At 39.1% G+C, this 19,658-nt stretch overlaps 1 protein-coding gene across 2 annotated transcripts in view; it reads right to left on the bottom strand.

Annotated features, from left to right (window-relative positions):
- The window catches only part of CA8 (carbonic anhydrase 8), a 212,285-nt gene that overhangs the window by 82,588 nt on the left and 110,039 nt on the right, over positions 1-19,658 (bottom strand). The window contains exon 9 of one of the 2 annotated variants that reach the window (XM_049853866.1): positions 1,017-1,772. The exons of the other annotated variant lie outside the window; for it this stretch is intronic. The gene's annotated coding sequence lies outside the window, so the exon portion shown is untranslated. Of the gene's footprint in view, positions 1-1,016; positions 1,773-19,658 lie in introns of those variants that run through there. 2 annotated transcript variants of the gene reach the window in all.

Below are 19,658 nucleotides of genomic sequence, written 5' to 3'. Positions count from 1 at the left end.
GAAAAACACTGGAATTAGTTTTTGTAGCTGTTGTGTTTACTCTGTAGTTTTCAAGGCAAGATGACTGGAGACTGCTAGAAGCATCAGAAGTCCAAGAACAGTCCCTGGCTGCTACCAATCATCAGGAGTGGAAAAGCTGGGTACTTGAGTATTGCTTTTTCGGAACCTGAATACAGGGTCTACCAAAGGCATGACCAGGGGTGCCCCTGGGCTGGATTCTCATTCATGAAGGGCATCGTATCTAGTCTTGGATGATAATCTTCTGATGTTAACTACAAATAAGGCTACTTTTGCAGCCATTGTTTGGCACGCATGTGGTTAACAGTACTAGTCTGTAAAATGTAAATATTTAAATATATCACAATTGTGGTAAACACGCTTTGCCATTTCTTCATTTTTGTATGTAAGAAACTACAAAAAGGCCTACTCCAGGGTCTCTCTCCACCTATCAGAGGCCCTGCCTGATGTTGCCCTGACAAGGTCCAGGGCTACATGCAGATCGCATTGTCCCAGCTCTAGCCCTTTCCTCTGCCTGCCCCCAGGCTCCCAAATGTACCATCTTAGCTTCTGCTTTCAGGTCTACCTGCTGTAATTTTTATTTAAATCTTTCATTATTACAACCTCTACCCAACACATCTAAATTCCCTGAATATATACTTGTAACATCTGTATTATTTCTACTTCTAACTTAAGATATTTTGTATCATACTGGGACTGTTATTGAAGTCATTGGTTTTACGATAACAACAACAAATAACACTTATTAAGCACTTTGTGCCAGACACTATATTGTTTTACATAAATTATCTCATTCTATTACATCTAACTGTAATTAAATATATGCTGAAATGTGCAAGTAGGCCTTAAAATTAATTAAAATAAGGTATTGTTGGTCATACTCAAAAGAAATGTTTTGACATACTGAAGAAATGAAATGGATAGAATAAAATATTTAAAGTCTTACAAAGTATACAACATTAATATACGATATTCAATTTATATTCTTATTCATGGAAAATAAAGCTATTCCTGGTACCTTCTATCCACCTTCTTTCTAATTAATTTCTTAAACCTTTCCCAAATTCATAGATACCACAGTTTCTAATATGTCAAATAAACACAATGATTAGATTCAAATGTTCAGTTAAACCCTTTAACTAGGAAATTAATATGTCAAATATTATGTTGTTGCATTGACTCCCAATATGTTGTCCACAACAAACCAGCCCAGCCACTGTGGTTCGGGTGCTGAAAAACAACAGGAGACATTAGTTTTATTAACCTTTCACATTGCATTTTGAAGTTCTATGTTTTTCTTCACCAAAACTTTTATTTTATTATCAAGAATTACATTATTCTCTGAATGAGTGATTTTCTGCTGGAGACAGGAAATAAAGAAATACTAATGCTGGGAATGTCTTTTTCCTGTCTCAATATTAATACATGCTGTATATATATACACACACACATATATACTCATGTTAATAACAGCTCTGAAAACTAGTTTCATTCCTTCTATGCTAAGCAATACGTAGTATATGCAAAAATATGAATACTAATGGCAGTGATGTGAATATATAATGTGGGATTTCTTTGAATGTACAGCCATTTCTACTATTTCATTAGTGCATGTGCGCGGACAACTGTCACCGACGTCCGTGAAGGCTGGATTAGATGAAGACAGACAATGTAGGCTTTGAGGGCAAACCAAGGTTGCAGCTCAAAAGTTTCCGTTTCTCCTTCGAGGGCACAATAGGACCACTGTCTTCCTCCTTTAGGCAGAAAGAATGAATCAGTTATGTTACTTACATTCCTGCACTGCACACTGGAAGGTCCTTCTACAGCTCAATGAGGCACATTAGGACTAAAGTTTCATGCTAAAAAAATGTGGACATTTAAAAAATCTTCATGCTCAGGTTTGTAACTCTGCAATTTTTCCAAAAAAGTCTGCCATGATTTTACTTATGACACTAAAAAAAAACCCATCCATTGCCATCGAGTCAATTCTGACTCCTAGCTACCCTACAGGACAGAGTAGAGCTGGCCCATACGGTTTCCAAGGAGCACCTGCTGGATTCCAACTGCTGACCTTTCGGTTAGCTGCTGAGCTCTTAAACGCTGCACCACCAGAGCTCCCCGTTTATATGATCAAATCTATTAATGCAAAATTTCCATAGGAACTTGAGATATTCTCAACCTAAATAAATAAATGCTTGAACAAATTTATAAATACAATTTGTATATTATGTCTAATAATAAATAAAAGTAAATCTTTAAGTTTTTTTAATTTTTTTGTTATTTTTTAAAAAATTTTTTATGTTATTTATTTTTATTATTATCGTGTGTAATACCCAGATAGGATAGTACATGCTTGAGCTCAGAGACTACTACTTATTTCTCCAATTACTTAATAGTTCTATTAATTAAATCTAGAGTAATACATGAAATAAGAGCACCTTTTGAGATAATGAAAAATGTGCTTCCCATTTAGGAAAATGACACCAGCTAAGATTCCAGTTCTATAAAACCTTTGCATGTTGCCAGCGACGGCAACGGGCAAACTGACATCCTTATACTATTGGCCCAATGTAAACTAGTTCTATCTTTTGGGCAGTAAATAGCTGTCAAAATTTAGAATGCATGTACTTTTTAACTAGAACTGTACTTCTAGGAACTTATCAGGTAGATACAATCAGACAGATTTTTTTTGTGTAAGGGATATTTGCTGCAACAAATAACTACAAACAAACTAAATGGGTCTCCTTCCTTAATTATGATACAATGGGCTATTTTACAATGTCCATATGTGGTTGGTATGTGTGTGTATACATATATATACAAATTTATGGAATATATTAAAAATATTTGTAACAGTGGTATATATATTTCCAAATTCCATTTCAAGTAAGCTAGTGAGCCACGATCAAATCTTTAAGATTATACCTCAAAGACATTATTTCACAGGTAATGTAGGACATTGATTATGTATATATTTGAAAATTATAAAACAATAAATTATAAGTCAAAGTAACTGACATGAAACCAACTGGTGATCAAACTGTAAAATCACAGCATTTCAGAGCTAAAAGGAGCCTAAAAGTCACAATGTATGAATTTTCTGCAAAAGGGATTTGGAGTCCAGTGTCCCCAAAATGTGTTCCACATAACACTGTAAGTTAGGTGAGGAAAGGATTCCATGTTTTAAAAAATTGGGGAAGCTCTGCTTATATGTAATACAATAAAAAAACCAAACCCATCACTGTCGAGTCTATTTCAACTCATAGCGACCCCACAGGACAGAGAAGAACTGCCTCACAGAGTTTCCAAGGAGCACCTTGTGGATTCAAACTGCCAACCTTTTGGTTAGCAGCCATAGCTCTTAACCACTATGCCACCAGGGTTTCCTGTAATAAAACATGGTTCTTTAATTCAAATGCCTCTGAGAGCCTCTAAACCCCCAGAACCCAGTGCCGTCGAGTCGATTCCGGCTCATAGCGACCCTATAGGACAGAGTAGAACTGCCCCATAGAGTCTCCAAGGAGCGCCTCTAGCATACTAATATGCATTGTGAACCTCCTAATGGGGGATAATACATCCTGGATTCTCCAAATTTATTTGGACAGTCACCTCTTGATTTAAGAAACAATGCTCTCCAGGACACATTTTGGGAGGACTGGTCTAGATATATATAAATTCCACGTTTATGAAAGTAATGAAATTTCATTTTAAGAATATGTCCAACCATTCTAAAAATTAAGCTACCATGCTCCAGAACATCAATAAAACATAGTTAGATAAACATATAGTGGCTCTAATCATACAAGGTCCGAGTTGCTCAAAGGGGAGTAATTTTAACATTCGGCATACATCTACAGCGCAGCTGATGTGTGTGGTGGCCACCAGTGTCTTGTTCACTTCTGAAGCTCCAAGTGCTTGACTTGGAACGTTCTCAGTAAATGCTGAATTCCAATTTACCTGAATGTGGAATCTGCTGGTGAATCTGGGTACTCGCTCTGTTAAAATCTCCCTCACAGAAAAAAAAAAAAAAAAGAGGAAACTAAAAATAATACTACCTTATATTTATTGAGCTTTTTTCCTCTCTATAGTTTTAAAATAACAACAACAACAAAAATGTCACATTCCCACATCACAGCACTCAGGGTAATCTTACATTACCACCACCCTGTTGCTGTTGAGTCTATTCTGACTCAGAGCAACACCGTCTTTGTCAGAGCAGAACTGTGCTCCGTAAGAGTTTCAGTGGCTGATTTTTCTGAAGGAGATCACCAGGCCTTTCTTCTGAGGTGCCTCTGGGTGGATTCAAACTGCCAGTGTTTCTGGTTTGCACCACCCGGTGACTCCTATCTTTATATTAGCGCCTCCAAAAATGTATGCTTGATCTTCTTTACTGCAGCAACCAGATTAACTAAAAAACATCAACTGATCACACTCTGAGGGATGGGATTTAGAGACCTAAGTTCAAGTCCCTGCTCTGCCATTAAATTGCTCTAGATTTTAGGTAATTTTCTTGCCCTTTCTGTCCCTGATAACATCTACCCATAGAGTTTGTGTGAGAATGATTTATGGCAACAGATATAACGTGCTTAGCATAGCGCCTCCCAGGAACAACAGCGAGCACTAGTGATGACTTCGGGATCATAAAGACATCTCAGTGGTTGGAAATCAAATTGCAATACTTATGCCCCAATACAAAGGTAAAGTATGGCTTATCATTTTCTATGCATGTGTGTGAAATGTACTTTTCAGCATTTTAGAGAAAGTTTTCATGGGATGCAATCATGTTTGGTCTCATCTGGACTGTGTTCCCAAAGGTCCAGCACAATACTTGGTCCAAAGCAAACACCATAAGAAAAAGAATGTGTGTGTGTGTGTGTGTGTGTGTGTGTGTGCATTTAGATTCATGCATTAAAATATACAACGAATGAAATGTTGAATTGGCAAAGGTTGTGTTATATATATTTTTACAACCATAATAAAAGAAATAAATGTAACAAAATGACAGTAGCAATTTCTATTTAATCTTTTCTATTTGTATCAAAATCATACATGTGCATAGTATAAAGAGTTAAATAGTTCTAACAGGTTTACTGTGAAAACTATCAGTCCCCGTCCCACTTGCCACCATTTCCTCCTCCTCAAATCCTTTAGCTGCAATTTTATTCACAGCACACAGCTAAACAGCATGAGTGATTGCTATCTTTCATTTTTCAGTTGTCAGTCCACTGACTTCCATTGGAGAATGAAGATTTGATCCTCTTCCCCTCCTGTCAGCAACCAAACCCTCCACAGGCACACGTGCACACGTGCACACGCACACACACACACACACACACACCACCCCACACACACCTTCCCACTACCCCATTCTCCCAATATAGTTACACAGTAATTCTGGTTGGATCAGCATTATTACTGATCCAAGCAAAAGTAAGTTTCTATTTCTGTGATGATGTAACTGTTACTCAGAGCTGAACAATGTGTATCAACATATTATGTTAATGATGAAGTTAACATGTATCTTATTTTTTTCCCTTTAGTTTTCTCTGTACTTATAACTAATTCAACCTAGAACTGCCCACCAACTGCCTTACTCTCCTCTCAAGACAATAAGACAGTTGTGCATTCTATCAATTTCATCTTCTTGGAGAAAGCTTCAGTAGACCCTTTTCCCTGCTCACATCTGGACAGACTGCCCTTTATGCCTGTGATCACAATTCACCATCATTCTGGGTCTCCCTCTGCCTTTCTCCTTCGTGGATCTCCTGTTCCCTGGATCCCACATCGTCTTTCTTGGTTTACTCCTTTACTTTGGTGATGCATATCTTCCTGAGAAACGTGCATGGGAAGTAAATTTTCCGCGACCTTGATGTGTGAAAATGACTATTCCGATGACACTCATTTGGTTGAAAGTCTGTCTGGGCATGGAATCTTAGGTGGACTGTAGTTTTCCCTCAAAATTCTGAAAGTCATTCTTCACTGACTTTTAGCTTCCACTTTTGGTGTTGAGAAGTCTGATGCCATCCTAATTCCTGGTTCTTTGATTTTGACCCAGTTTTGTTTTTGTTTTTTTGGTAGTTTCTCTCTGTATTCTAAAATTTTACAATGATAGTACCTTGTTGTGGGTGTATTTTCATCTACTGTGGTGGCAAGTCAGTGGGTCCTTTTAATCTGGAAATTTACATACTTAAGTTCTGAGAAAATGTTGAATGATTCTGTTGCTGGCTTCCTCTTTTCTGTGTTCTCTCTTCACTCTCTGATTTTCCTATTACTTAGATAATGGATCTCTTCGACAGGTCCTCTTTTTTATCTTATTCTCTCCTAGTTTCTATTATTTTGCCCTTTGCTCTACTTTCTTAGAAATTTCTTTAATTCCACCTTCTGAACCTTCTATAGAATTTTTTATTTGTGCCATCACGTTCCCAATTTCCAAAATCTCTATTTTGTTTTCTGAATTTTCTTTTAACAGCATCCTGCTGTTGTTTCATGGTTGCAATTTCTTTTCTTACCTCTCTGGAGACATTAATGATTACTTTATTGAAGTTTTCCACTCTCTATAAAGTTTTCTTTTTTTAACTAGACTTTTTCTGTTTATTTTGAGTTCTTTCATTTAATAGGCTTTCTTCAAATATCCTTAACTGCTCATACTTAAGAGTAGGGAACACAACAAGACCAGGGTGGAGACCCTGAACGTACAGGTGAAACTAATTATGCCTGCACCACAGGACGAGTGGAACAGCCACTTCAGTAGGGAACTCCAACTGTTGGTCAGATTCTCCAGAAAGTATCCTTCCAGCCACCTGCCTGGAGAGTTGAGAACTTTCTACCAGTATATGGGAGGCCAAGTGAGGGGAGAGAGGAACATGAGCTATGTAGATGCTTATTCAACCAACCTATTTTCTGTATCGTATCCTGATTCTCAATGGCAACTATGTCTCCTAATTCAGAGACTCAGTGTTTATCATCTCCAGAGATGAAGTAGCTCCAAGTGTCCTCTACGGCTTGGGAGGGGATTTAGAGGTGTAACTTCTTCTCAAACAGTTTTCCACCAACAGAGCTTATTTTATCTTCCTTTCAGTCCAGTTTCCAGAGGTATCTGTTGCCACCAGTTCCTGGGACTTTGAGGAACTCTGTCACGTAAATAGGGTTATGCCTCACATCTGCTAAATCTGTTAGCACACAACCATCTGCTTCCGGCTTCTAAAATGTTGTTGTTGCTATCTCCTGTCCTATGTTCTCTATTCTTGTGGGTTTGCACATTTAAATAAAATATATATATATATATATTTACTGTTGGAGAAAAAGTTAATTAGTGCAGTTCAATCTATTATTATTTCAAACAGAACTTTCTTTTTATACATTTGTGGATTTTCTAAAGTTTCTACAATAAATAGTACTACTTTGTAATCAGAATATAATTTTATTTGCTAAAACAACCCAAGAAAATGACAATTTGAATATGCAAAGGTAATTAGGCTAACTTTCTCCCCTTTGGAACTTCCTCCAAATACCCATTTACCTGTATCTAACTAATAAAAAAGCTTAACTGAAAAGGGAAAATTTCTATTATACAATGATCATTGTTCATCATGATGACCTAAAGTGCAGTGATATCCTAAGAAGCCTTCTTGCAACTATTTCTGAACCTGAAATTATCTCCTTTGAAGAAACCCTAGGGATTGAATGCAAATCAAATCACTATTGGAGGATTTCCTGAAAGGCCACCAAAAAAATAAATAAAGTACGTGTGCACACACATCTTGTGCACACACACCCTACTACTTCTCAGAGGCCGGTGAAGGTCACAGGACTGACATCAGTTCCAGAAGCTTGGCTCAGCTAATAGGCAACCCCTAAAGCAGCCCTCTTCATGTACAACTCAGTGTAAAACTTCCAAACAAAAGCCTTATAAAGAAAAGTGGTATGATAGAAATAATGAGGTTCTGTCAGTCAGTCTCTCTCTCAACGATCTCTTTCCCCTCTACTCTAGTAGAGTATTTTCTCAGGGGCAATGTTCACCGGCCGCCTTGATTTGGAGTTAGTTACGGGCCTAATTTACCCTTGGCAGTAGGCTGTCCCTGCAGGAGAGAGTCTAGGTCTAGTTATTTTTATACACAAAAAAGAAGGTTAAAAATAATGTTCTCCCATTACAAGCAAGGCCTTATAGCCACTTTCTTTTTCAACATACCCACTAATAAGAGTATCAGATATTGAGGAAGGAAGATAGAGAAAGCAGAAAGACAAAGGAAGAGGTCAAGAGCGTCACAAATGCTTCTGAAGATTCAAAACACACAATGCAGGGGAAGTCGGCACAACTGCACTAAACCAAAAGCTAAGACATTCCCTGAACACAACCAAACACTTTGAGAAACACAGTAGCTGAGGCTGGGGTCTGGGGACCATGGTTTCAGGGTTTATCTAGGTCAATTGGCGTAACAAAGTTTATTAAGAAAATGTTCTGCATCTCACTTTGGTGAGTGGCGTCTGGGGTCTTAAAAGCTTGCAAGAGGCCATCTAAGATGCATCAGTTGGTCCCAACCCACTTGGAGCAAAGGAGAATGAAGAACACCAAAGACCAAAGACACAAGGGAAATATCAGCCCAAGAGCCCAAGGTTACATAAACCAGACTCCTCTGTCAGGCTGAGACCAGAATAGATGGTGCCCAGCTATCATCAATCACCGCCCTGTCAGGAACACAACAGAGAGTCCGTGTCGGAGTGAGGAAAAAGTGTGGGGCAGTACTCAAACTCACGTAAAAAGATCAGACTTAATGGTCTGCCTGAGACTGGAGGAACCCCCAAAGCCATGGTCCGTGGACGCTCTATTAACCCAGAACTAAGACCATTCCCAAAGCCCACTCTTCAGACAAAGAATAGACTGGACTATAAAACATAAAATAATACTTGTGAAGAGTGTGCTTCTTAGTTCAAGCAGACACACGAGACCAAACGGGCGGCTCCTGTCTGATGGCAGGATGAGAAGGCAGGAAGAGACAAGAGCTGGTTGAACGGACACAAGAAACCCAGGGTGAAAAGGGAGAGTGTGCTGTCACATTACAAGGATTGCAACTAGTGTCACATAACAATGTGTATAAATTTTTGTATGAGAAATTAACTTGAGCTGTAAACTTTCACCTAAAGCACAGTTAAAAAAAAAAATGTCACAAACGCTTTTGAAGACTTAAAACAAAGACAGCAGGAAAAATGCCACTAGATTTGAAAATAGGAATCCAAGTATATCAGAAATAAGCAAAGGGCACTGGATATCACTGCTAATTATTTAACATTATTCTGGCAATCCTAGCTGGTGCAATGAAATAAGAAGTGTTAAAATTAGAAACAAGGAGATAACATTGTCATTATTTACAGATGTTCTCATGGTCTATCTAGAAAGTCCAAATCGCTCAACTGAAATGTCACTGGAAACTATATGAAAGTTTAGTAAGAAGGCCAAGGACAAACTTAATTATTTTTCAAATGAAAAAATATTAACCAAAGTAAAAACATAAAAGACACTAGTCAAAATCAATAATGGCAATGATAGCACTAACAATAACTGCAATAGCTGACATGTATCGAATGTTAACTCTCTGCTAAGCACTGCACTGTGCATTTTATGACATCTCATTTAATTCTCACATCTCAAGGAGGTATGGTTTTTAGTATCTCCACTTCATGGATGAGAAAATTGAGGTTGAAAGAATACCAATAATTTGCCCAACTAGTGGAGCAGCCTACTTGGTGGAGGTGGAGGTGGAGGTATCCTGGTCCCCAGGAAGCCATGGCCCACACGCACAGCCCGGAGCAAATTTAGTGAGAACTACAAAGCATATGAAGGATGTAGAAAGATTTAACAAGCATAAATGCCTTGTTCTTTGATAGACTCAATATGATAAAGATATCAATTCTCCTTACTCTGTAAATTCAATGAAACATCCTAGCAGAACTTTTTTTTCCTTTTTCTCACTGTTTTTCTCCTCTCTCTCTCTTCTTTATTTCTATTTTTCTGATAAAGCGATTCTATAGTTTATCTCGAAGAATTAAACATGTGAAAACAGGCAGTAACATTCTGCAGAGAACAGTAGTAAGGAATTGTATCCTACCAAATGCTGAAGTATGCGCTAACGCCACAAACACTGTGTTCCATGCACATGGAGACACATTAATGAAACAGAAGAGGGAATTCAGGAACCCACCCAAGCACTCACAGGACTTAACGTAAAGGAATCATTTTTAATCAGAATGGCAAAGGCGGAAAAACTGAAAATACTCAGTGTTGGTGAAGGCCAGTGAAATGGGTAGTTTGACTCAGTGGGAGCATATACCGACATACGGATATACATATATGTAAACTGCTCTCCCCAAGAGGTGGACGGGGGTGGGCGTGGGTGTGGGTGTGGGTGTGTGCGTACTAATTCTTATTAAAACTTTCTGATCCAGTATTCTTATTACTAGAAATTTGTTAAGGAAATAAGTGGGTAAGTGAATCACAACATTATTGATTATAGTAGAACACTAAGAATGGCCTGAATGTAGATTTCATTGGCTGATTTTGAAAGTGGATCACCAGGCATTTCTTCCTAGTCTGTCTTAGTCTGGAAGGGCCACTGAAACCTGTTCAGCATCATAACACCACACAAGTTTCCACTGACAGATGGGTGCTGGCTGCACATGAGGTGAATATAACAGAACCTGGGTCTCCTCCATGGAAGACGAGAATTTTACCATCGAACCATCAAGGCCTCTAAAGTAACTTGCTTACAACCACTTCAAAGTACGACATGTTCAATGGCATGAATACGTCAGTGGCATGCAATGACATGAAAATATATTACCAGGCAGATAGAAAAATAGTATCAAAGCATAATCGCATAAAGAACATTATATATCTGCATACCTATAGGAGCATATATGCATTGAGAGATCGAATAGATAAAAATAATAATAAAGATAACATTTATTGGATGCTTACACTGTAGACCAGAACACGTGAAGCTCTTTAACTGCTTTATCTCACTGTATCTTCACAACCACCTATGAGGTAGATGCTATTATGCCCTCTTTTAAGTGATGAAAAGGAGACTCAGTAACCTTTCCAAAGCTGTGCACTGATTGGTGGTAGAGCCTGGGTGGAGCCCAAACCGTCCCACGGGCCTGTGGTGCCTCCTGCCCACCACAGACCTGGTGCTGGGATGCTCGCGCTGATGCAAGGGCTCGGGGATTCTGCTTTCTCCTTCATCATGTTCTGTACTGTTCGAATTTTCGACATGAATGTGTGTTATATTTGTAAGAAAGGGAACAAAGAGCAAAGGGAGGAAGAAATCAGTGATGGCCTTTGCTCCCAATTTCAATGGGTTACGGGGTTTAGATGGAGGAAAAGATATTTCAATAAATTGAGAAGGAAAAAGGAGATGGGAAAGAGGTGGAAAGTATGCTGCATGACTGAAAGGAAATGACAAACACACCACAGATAAAATATGCAATCAGTGGTGCGAGCATAAACCCTTAGAGAGGGTACTTCAGCAATACGTTACCAAAACTTAAGATATGCATATTGTTTTTCCCCCAGAAATCTCACTTCCAGGGACTTAATCTAAAAGAGATAAGGAGACAAAAATAGAAAAAGATGTTCATAAATTTTTGCCTTTTCTTATTTTGAAATGTGTTTTAGAGAAAAGCAAGAGTGAAGAATGAAGAGTGAAACCTACCTGGGTATGAATTGTTGCTTTGCACCTTACTGGTTATAACCTAGGGCAAGTTAATCCCTCTCAGCCTCAGTTTCTTTATCTCTAAAATGGAAATAAAATACCCACTTCACAGAATTGTTGTATTAAATGAGATAAAATTTAGCATCAGTCCCATCAACAAATGAGTGGATAAACAAAATGAGGTGCGTCCATACCATGACTACTATTCAGCTGTAAAGAAGGAATACAGTTCTGATACATGGGCGAACCTGGGAAATACTATAAATACAGTTCTGATACATGGGCGAACCTGGGAAATATTATAAGTGAAATATATCAGACATAGGAGCACAAATATCGTCTGATCTCACTTGCGTGAAGTATCTGGAAGAGGCAAATGCATGGAGACTGAAGTTTATCAGTGATTACCAGACGCTGGGGTGTAGGACATGGGCAGTTACCACTTAAGGGATACTGGCCTTTTGTTTGGGGATGAAAATCTTTTGGAAACAGCTAATGGTGACAGTCGCAGAACACAGCGAATGAGATTAATGGCACTGACTTGTACACTTAAAAATGGTTACAACGGCAAATTTTACGTTATCTATGTTTTGCCACAAATTCTTAAAAAAGCACTAATCCTTTTCCTTCTCATCACTCACTAATACGTACAGCTTAGAATATATAAATGTTGGTCAAAACTCCAGGACAAATCACATAGCTCAGAAATTCCTACATTATTCTGCACTGAAGTATCATAGAACATTAAACTTTTAAGCTTTTAAAGTTCTTCAGAAGTAAACCTACGTTATGATACTTTGACACTTTCTCAATCTCAATTAGCACTCAACTAATTAACAAAACTGGTTTACACACTACAGTCGCATTTTTCTTCCTTCTTCCCTAATCCCTTGTGTGTTGTAAGGGTGATTGAGTATCTAATTACTTCTTAACTGGATGCACATATTATACATTTTTCACTAGTTCAAGCTTAATGCTTTTAGTCAAGAAATCGAAGTCAATGAAATTAAGTTGAATTGGGATTTAGGCCACTATTATAATGAGAGAAGGTTTGTATTATGTCTAATTATAGGAAAATGTGGGTTTTAGCATTATTTCCTATGGAAATATTTCAGGTACAGCAATGTGCCATAAATGACTAATTTCAATGATTAATAACACTATTATTCTTACTGACAGTCTTTATTCCTCATTACAGTGATTTCATTGCTGGGACTCACTAAATATAATCATTTTTTAAAGAAAAGACACCATTAGAGAACCACTGGTTGTACCCATACTAAAATCAGAATGAGAATTTGTTTTATCTGCAAAAAATTACATGAGTTTCTCTGCAGCATAAAAGGTACAGGAATTCTCATATGCTGCTAAGGAAAGGAAAAACATAAATCTTAGACTGCTTGGAGTATTAACAAGTTACATTAACCAAAAAACATTTATTACAGCAAACCAGAAAACCACTGCTATCAAAGTGGCATTCCAATTCAGTTAACACTGTACGGCCAGAGAAGGTCATTAGGCTTTTTTATTTTTTAAACTATCCGGGAGGGCTGAAGCAAAAGTTTGTGGGCTTGTTTTTCCTATACATGGGGAAGCAACGATCTGGAATAATTTAAAGACCTCTTCGGCAGAAGACTAAAGAACTTCTTGAGATCCATTTCAACTCTATGGTTCTAAGATTCTCTGAAAATTTTTTCTGTAGACAAGCTTGAAAGACCTTTATGAGTTTCTAATCTCTAGGAGAACAATCAGAATTCAGAAATTTGGAAGGGGCTGGAAAATGGAAACCATGTTCATCACAACCAAAGCGGTTTTACTGTTTTAGTGATTATTTCATTTTGAGAGTGTGCTAACTAATGGCGAACATCCTGACTGGAGAACCCTTCATATTGTCTATCAGATATTTTGGATTCTGTCCAAGACATGGGCATTGTGTAGATTATTTTAGCTTTGTATGTTATCAAAACATTTCTTTTCAATTTTATTGTAGTAAAACACATACAACAAAAAATACACTATTTTAGTAGACAGGTTCTGCACTTAATAACGGGGTCTAAGGTGAGTCCCTTCCACACCATGGTGCCATAATGTTTTCCTCATCCTCATGCCAGTTCATTCCATTCTGAGACTTCAGATTCTTCAGATGTTGCTATGTAGCATCAGGATTACAATTATCACATGATCAGATAAAAATATTAAAAGCATAAGTCAGAGGACTTGAGTTATCTCATCATGCTTCTCTACTTCCTTGGTAATTGTTAACATCTAGCTACATATTAGTAGATCTAATCCAGGTCAATTTTCTAAAGCCCATTTTCATAAAACTCTATGTCTTAACAGCTGAGATATTTAAATCAGATGCCAAAAATACTACCTTACATTGCAGATGGCAATAACAAACTGCAATATCCCCCCAAACTGCACAGCCAGCCATGCAACTTTTTCCCACTGTGCGCAAACAAGGATTCAGAATTCTTCTCAACACTCTCCAGACAGCTTCCAGACTTAGATGGACTAGGAAGAAAGACTTGGAGATCTACTTCAGAAAATCACCCAGTGAAAACTCTATGAATCACAATGGACCCATCGAAGGCCAATCATGGGAACGTTTCCATCTGTTCTGCATGGGTCTGCCATGAGTTTGGGGCCAACTTGCTGACAGGTTACGATAAGAAGAGCATTCATGAAGCTACAGGGGATGCAGGAAAAGTACAGGCAAAAAGCCAGAAGGAAATTCTGTATTACAGGTACCAAGAGTATGACGGGAAGAAAGTCAGTGTCAAATGATGCTGGGGTCAAGTGAGTTGAGTTCTGAAAAGAAATCCTTGCTATTTACTGCCCTTAAGACACAATGTATTGGTGAGGAAAAAACACAGACACTCATTTTGTCATGAGATTAAATGACAATAAAGTATCTAAAATATGTAAAAGACGATATACAAATGGTCATATTGCAATCCACAATTTCTACATAATTCAAGGTATAAAGGTTTATAGAATAAATTAAGCACTTTGTTTTAATTGACAAATATTTACTATTTGCAAGGTATTAGATTAGGTTCTAGATTGGTCAGGTAAGGTTTATTTCATTATTTTCTACTTAGGAACTTGAAATTGTGTATTATACTTTAATGAAACTATAGCCATCTCCTGGAGTGCCGTAATGACAGAACTGAGTGACATCAGAAAATAAAGGTGTGTATTTGTTAGGAATCGTGTGAGCAAACTATTTCCATCAATTGTATCAGTTCTATGGTTTAGTAGCTTTATACACTTCGGGAAGTCAATTATTAATTTTCTGGACCTTAGTTTCTTTATTGAAAAGATTTTTAAGAACAATTCCCATCTTGAAGAGTTGTTTAGAGGTGAAGTGAAAATAACATATGTAAATTACCTACCACAGTACCTAGCACATAACATCATTCATTGCAAACGAAATCTTACTATTGAAAGGTTTTCACGGAGGGTCTGTTAGCCTTTAACACAAGTGTACTATCAAAAACCTCCTGATTTTCTTACTTTTCACTCTGTGTGGTAAAATGGCAGCCCGTGTCAGGACATGCTGGGATCTGTGTCCAAGGCGCATGTGAAGAAGAGTTGGGGGTATCGTGGGCTTGGGTCCCACGCCTGCCAGGCTCTGCCAGGCCTTCCCACTCCAGGCCCTCCAAGATTAGAATGAACGCTCTGGATTACCAAACATTCACAAACCTATTCTTCATCCTTCTGTCGCTTTCTGGTCAAATGAATTTCTGAAATGCTACACACTATACCCTGCTGTCTCAGAGATTCACACAGGACTCTGGTAAGCCAAAGGCTCTCAGAAGTTTTCATGAAGAAAACCTGCCTAGCCCAGTGTTGTACAAACTAATTTGATCACAAAACCCTTTCTTATGAACCAGTTCATCATGAAATACATTTTGGAAAATGCTGGGTTAAGGCATTGTTTCTTCATCTGGCCCCTGTAAGACGTATAGTACACCTAAGATGGGTGGTCCTGGAACTCACTGGGATATTAGCTATGAATAAGAGAATATCCTATTCAAAAGTCTGACTATAAGGCACCACTTTCCTTGTTTTTTGCACCGTGCTTGTTGTAACATGCCTAAGATATCAGAATTGAACAGTTCAGCAAGTATTTATTAAGAATCTACCATATTTTCAACACCACACAAGGTACCTCAGAAATAAGCGTTTTAAAAGGAGGACTCTACTACATGTTGTCGTTGTTGCTAGGTGCCATAGAGCCGGTTCTGACTCATAATGACCCCGTGTACAACAGAACAAAACGCTGGCGGGCCCTGCACCACCCTCATAATTTAGTGGAGTAAGCACTATATTTGCTAAGTGCATTACTGAAAGACCAAAAATAATTAAAAAAACGAAACTCAGAAAGCAAAGAGAGGGGGAGAGATTAGTAAGGTTTGGTGTGGAAAGACTTCGTGGAGGTGAAACCTGGTCCTTCCAGTATCGACAGCATCTGAATAAAGAACAGAACGTCCTAGGCTTCGGGCTGGTAAATGACTGGGGACGACCCAGAAAGACCGAAAGCTGGGGACGACCCCAGAAAGACCGAAAGCTGGGGACGACCCCAGAAAGACCGAAAGCTGGGGACGACCCCAGAAAGACCGAAAGCTGGGGACGACCCCAGAAAGACCGAAAGCTGGGGACGACCCCAGAAAGACCGAAAGCTGGGGACGACCCCAGAAAGACCGAAAGCTGGGGACGACCCCAGAAAGACCGAAAGCTGGGGACGACCCCAGAAAGACCGAAAGCTGGGGACGACCCCAGAAAGACCGAAAGCTGGGGACGACCCTAGAAAGACCGAAAGCTGGGGACGACCCCAGAAAGACCGAAAGCTAAACAAACGCACCTGATATCTAACCAACTGCCAGTGCGCCTGAGGAACAAAAAAAGGAAAATCAGATGCTAAAAATCGGAAAGCTGAAGGTCAGGTAAAGCTTCACTGACAGAGAAAAGGCAAATTTCCCTGATGGTTGCTATTTTTACACACCCAAAACAGCAGTGGTTTCTGCTTATTCTTTTACTTAAAATAAAAAAAAAAACCCATCGTCGTCAAGCCAACTCCGACTCAGAGCAACCCCAGAGGAAGGACGGGGGAGACTGCCCCACGGGGTCTCCAAGCAGCAGCTGGTGGGTTCAAACTGCCGACGTCAAGCCAACTCCGACTCAGAGCAACCCCAGAGGAAGGACGGGGGGAACTGCCCCACGGGTTCCCAGGAGCAGCTGGTGGGTTCGAACTGCCGACGTCAAGCCAACTCCGACTCAGAGCAACCCCAGAGGAAGGACGGGGGGAACTGCCCCACGGGTTCCCAGGAGCAGCTGGTGGGTTCGAACTGCCAACCCTTTGGCTCTATCTGCCCATAACACGACCAGCTTTAATAAAGGTCATGTATTCCTTTAAAATATTCCGCGTTGCCAAGTGTATTCCCCAAGTCCTTACCCCTTATTTTACTCTGGCTGAGTTAGATTTCTAGATAATTCTCTTAAAAGTTTTCTAAATTTTAGAGAATATTAATCTAAGCATTAATCATACTCAAGCTATTTTCCCTCTATTTTTAAGACTTGATCATGATGAGACTCTGACATAAAAGGTTCCTTTTGATATCGTTGCTTTTATAATATCCTATTTTTAAAAGGAGAAGAAAATATAAAAACAACTTCATCCAACACCCAAAATCTCCTTAAGCTCCTGATTAAACTATGTTATTTCCAATGATTTCTGCACTTATTTTTTAGCATTTTTAGTAATTTCCTCAAATCATTTTTTAACTTTATTTTTCCAGTTAAGACTTATTAAAAAAAAAAAAAACCCAGTGCCATTGAGTCAATTCCGAATCGTTGCGACCCTATAGGACAGAGTGGAACTGCCCCATAGAGTTTCCAAGGAGCACCTGGCGGATTTGAACTGCCGACCCTTTGGTTAGCAGACATAGCACTTAACCACTACGCCACCAGGGTTTCCTAAGACTTATTAAGAACACTTAATTCCTTATTCATAAGGAGGTATTCATTTTCCTTCACATTTATCTGCTTCCTGTTCTCTGGCCTCTCTTTTCCACAATAAATAAGGTTAATGGAGATTGGTTACGCGCCGTCAAGTCGATTCCGACTCATAGCAACTCTACAGGACAGAGTAGAATTGCCCCACCGGGTTTCCTAGGCTATAATCTTTATGGAAGTAGATCGCCAGGTCTTTTCTCCTGCAGAGGGGCTAGTGGGTTCAAGCCACCAACCTTTCATTTAGCAGCCGAGTGTGTAACACTGCACCACCAGGGCTCCTTAACAGAGACTTAGGAAAGCATGTTCATCACAGAATCAGGGAACTATGGAAGCATAGCACTCTAAGGGTCCTTGGGAGGCCTTTTCAGAACTCTTCCTCACCGCCCCCCCCCCGGGGGGGGTGGGGGCACGTCCTACTGAAAGCATCCCAGTGGCTGGAAGTCTTTAATGCCATTCACTTCCTAGAAAACACACTCTGAGATTTAAACCACCGGGTCACTATGAGTTGGCATTGACTCGAAGGCAATGGGTTTGCCTTTTGTTTTTTATTTGCAGGAGCCAGCCCCCATCCGTCAGGTCGTCTAGTGTGGCGGCTTGTGTGTTACTATGACGGTAGCTAGCAGCTACACCACTAGCATTTCAAATACTAGCAGGTCATCCGTGGTGGACAGTTTCCAGAGCTTCCAGACTAAGACAGACTAGGAGGAAGGGACTGGGGATCTACTTCTGAAAATTGGCCAGTGAAAAACCTTATAGATCACAATAAAATAATGCCTGATACAGTGCTAGAAGATAAGCCTCCTATATGGGAAGGCGCTACACAGCATTTGCAACAATGGACCCACACGTGCCAACGAACGGAACATAGTGCAGCAGGGGGCAATGTTTTGTTCCGTTACACACAAGGTCACCACAGCCGACACCACGGCAACTAACAACAACCTGCAGTTGAAGTCTTCCTTGTGGGCTCTATAAAAAAAACCTCCCTTAGCTCATCCAAACCCTTTCTGATGATGTCTAAGCCATTTCTTTTATAGCAACAAATACTGTTTGAGCACCTACGAGATAACAGGTATAAAAAAAAAGGCATATGTTTAAATAAAATAGCCTAGTCCCAGCGGTTTCCTTACGGAGAACAGATTCTTTAAGTTTAAAACCACGAAATCTACTATACTTAAGGTATCAGAATATATTACCGTTAATATACAAATTAGCCCGTAACTATAAAATATTCTCTTTTCTTCTTCCCAAATATAATTTTGTTTAACATCATGGAATGAAAAAACATGAAATCATTCCTGAAGTTTTTTTCACAATAAATTATTAACATTTCTAAAACATAAAAAGATAGAAATGAAAGATTGAGAAGCAGGAATTGTGTTCCTTGTTTAGTCATTTTGAAGAAAATGCCTATACATTTTTAATATTTTCCATTCTTGGGTTAATAACCACTTTGATATCACATAACCAAAACACAATGGATAGTCTGAATGTCCTTGGTGTGCTGGCATTTCCCTGAAATCATCCTGAGGTCCCTTAGGAAATCCATTCCCTTGTGAGGAATTTCTCTATAATACAGTAAATAGACAACAGCGATACCCATCACGCTGATACTCCACATCATGTCAGACTATCAGAATATGGGAAGTCTGAGCTCTACTGACTGAAAATATGGCTGTGAGTTTTCCATTTATCCTGGAGGGATAATAGCTTGTACCTACTTGGCCATTCAAACTTGACACTCTCACCTTCCCCACGTAGCCCGTCCTAACCTATCACGCCTCATCCTGTTCTAACCTCTAGCTCTTTTAGGGTTATACAAGAAAACCAGTATGGAATTGGCGTTAGTTATAGCTTTATTAAAGCTAAGAAGGCAACATCATTAGTTACCAGAGTACACGGGAGAAAGAG

Source organism: Elephas maximus, chromosome 15, assembly GCF_024166365.1.
Source record: "Elephas maximus indicus isolate mEleMax1 chromosome 15, mEleMax1 primary haplotype, whole genome shotgun sequence".
NCBI lineage: Eukaryota > Metazoa > Chordata > Mammalia > Proboscidea > Elephantidae > Elephas > Elephas maximus.
This window is presented reverse-complemented; position numbering and strand designations above follow the sequence as displayed.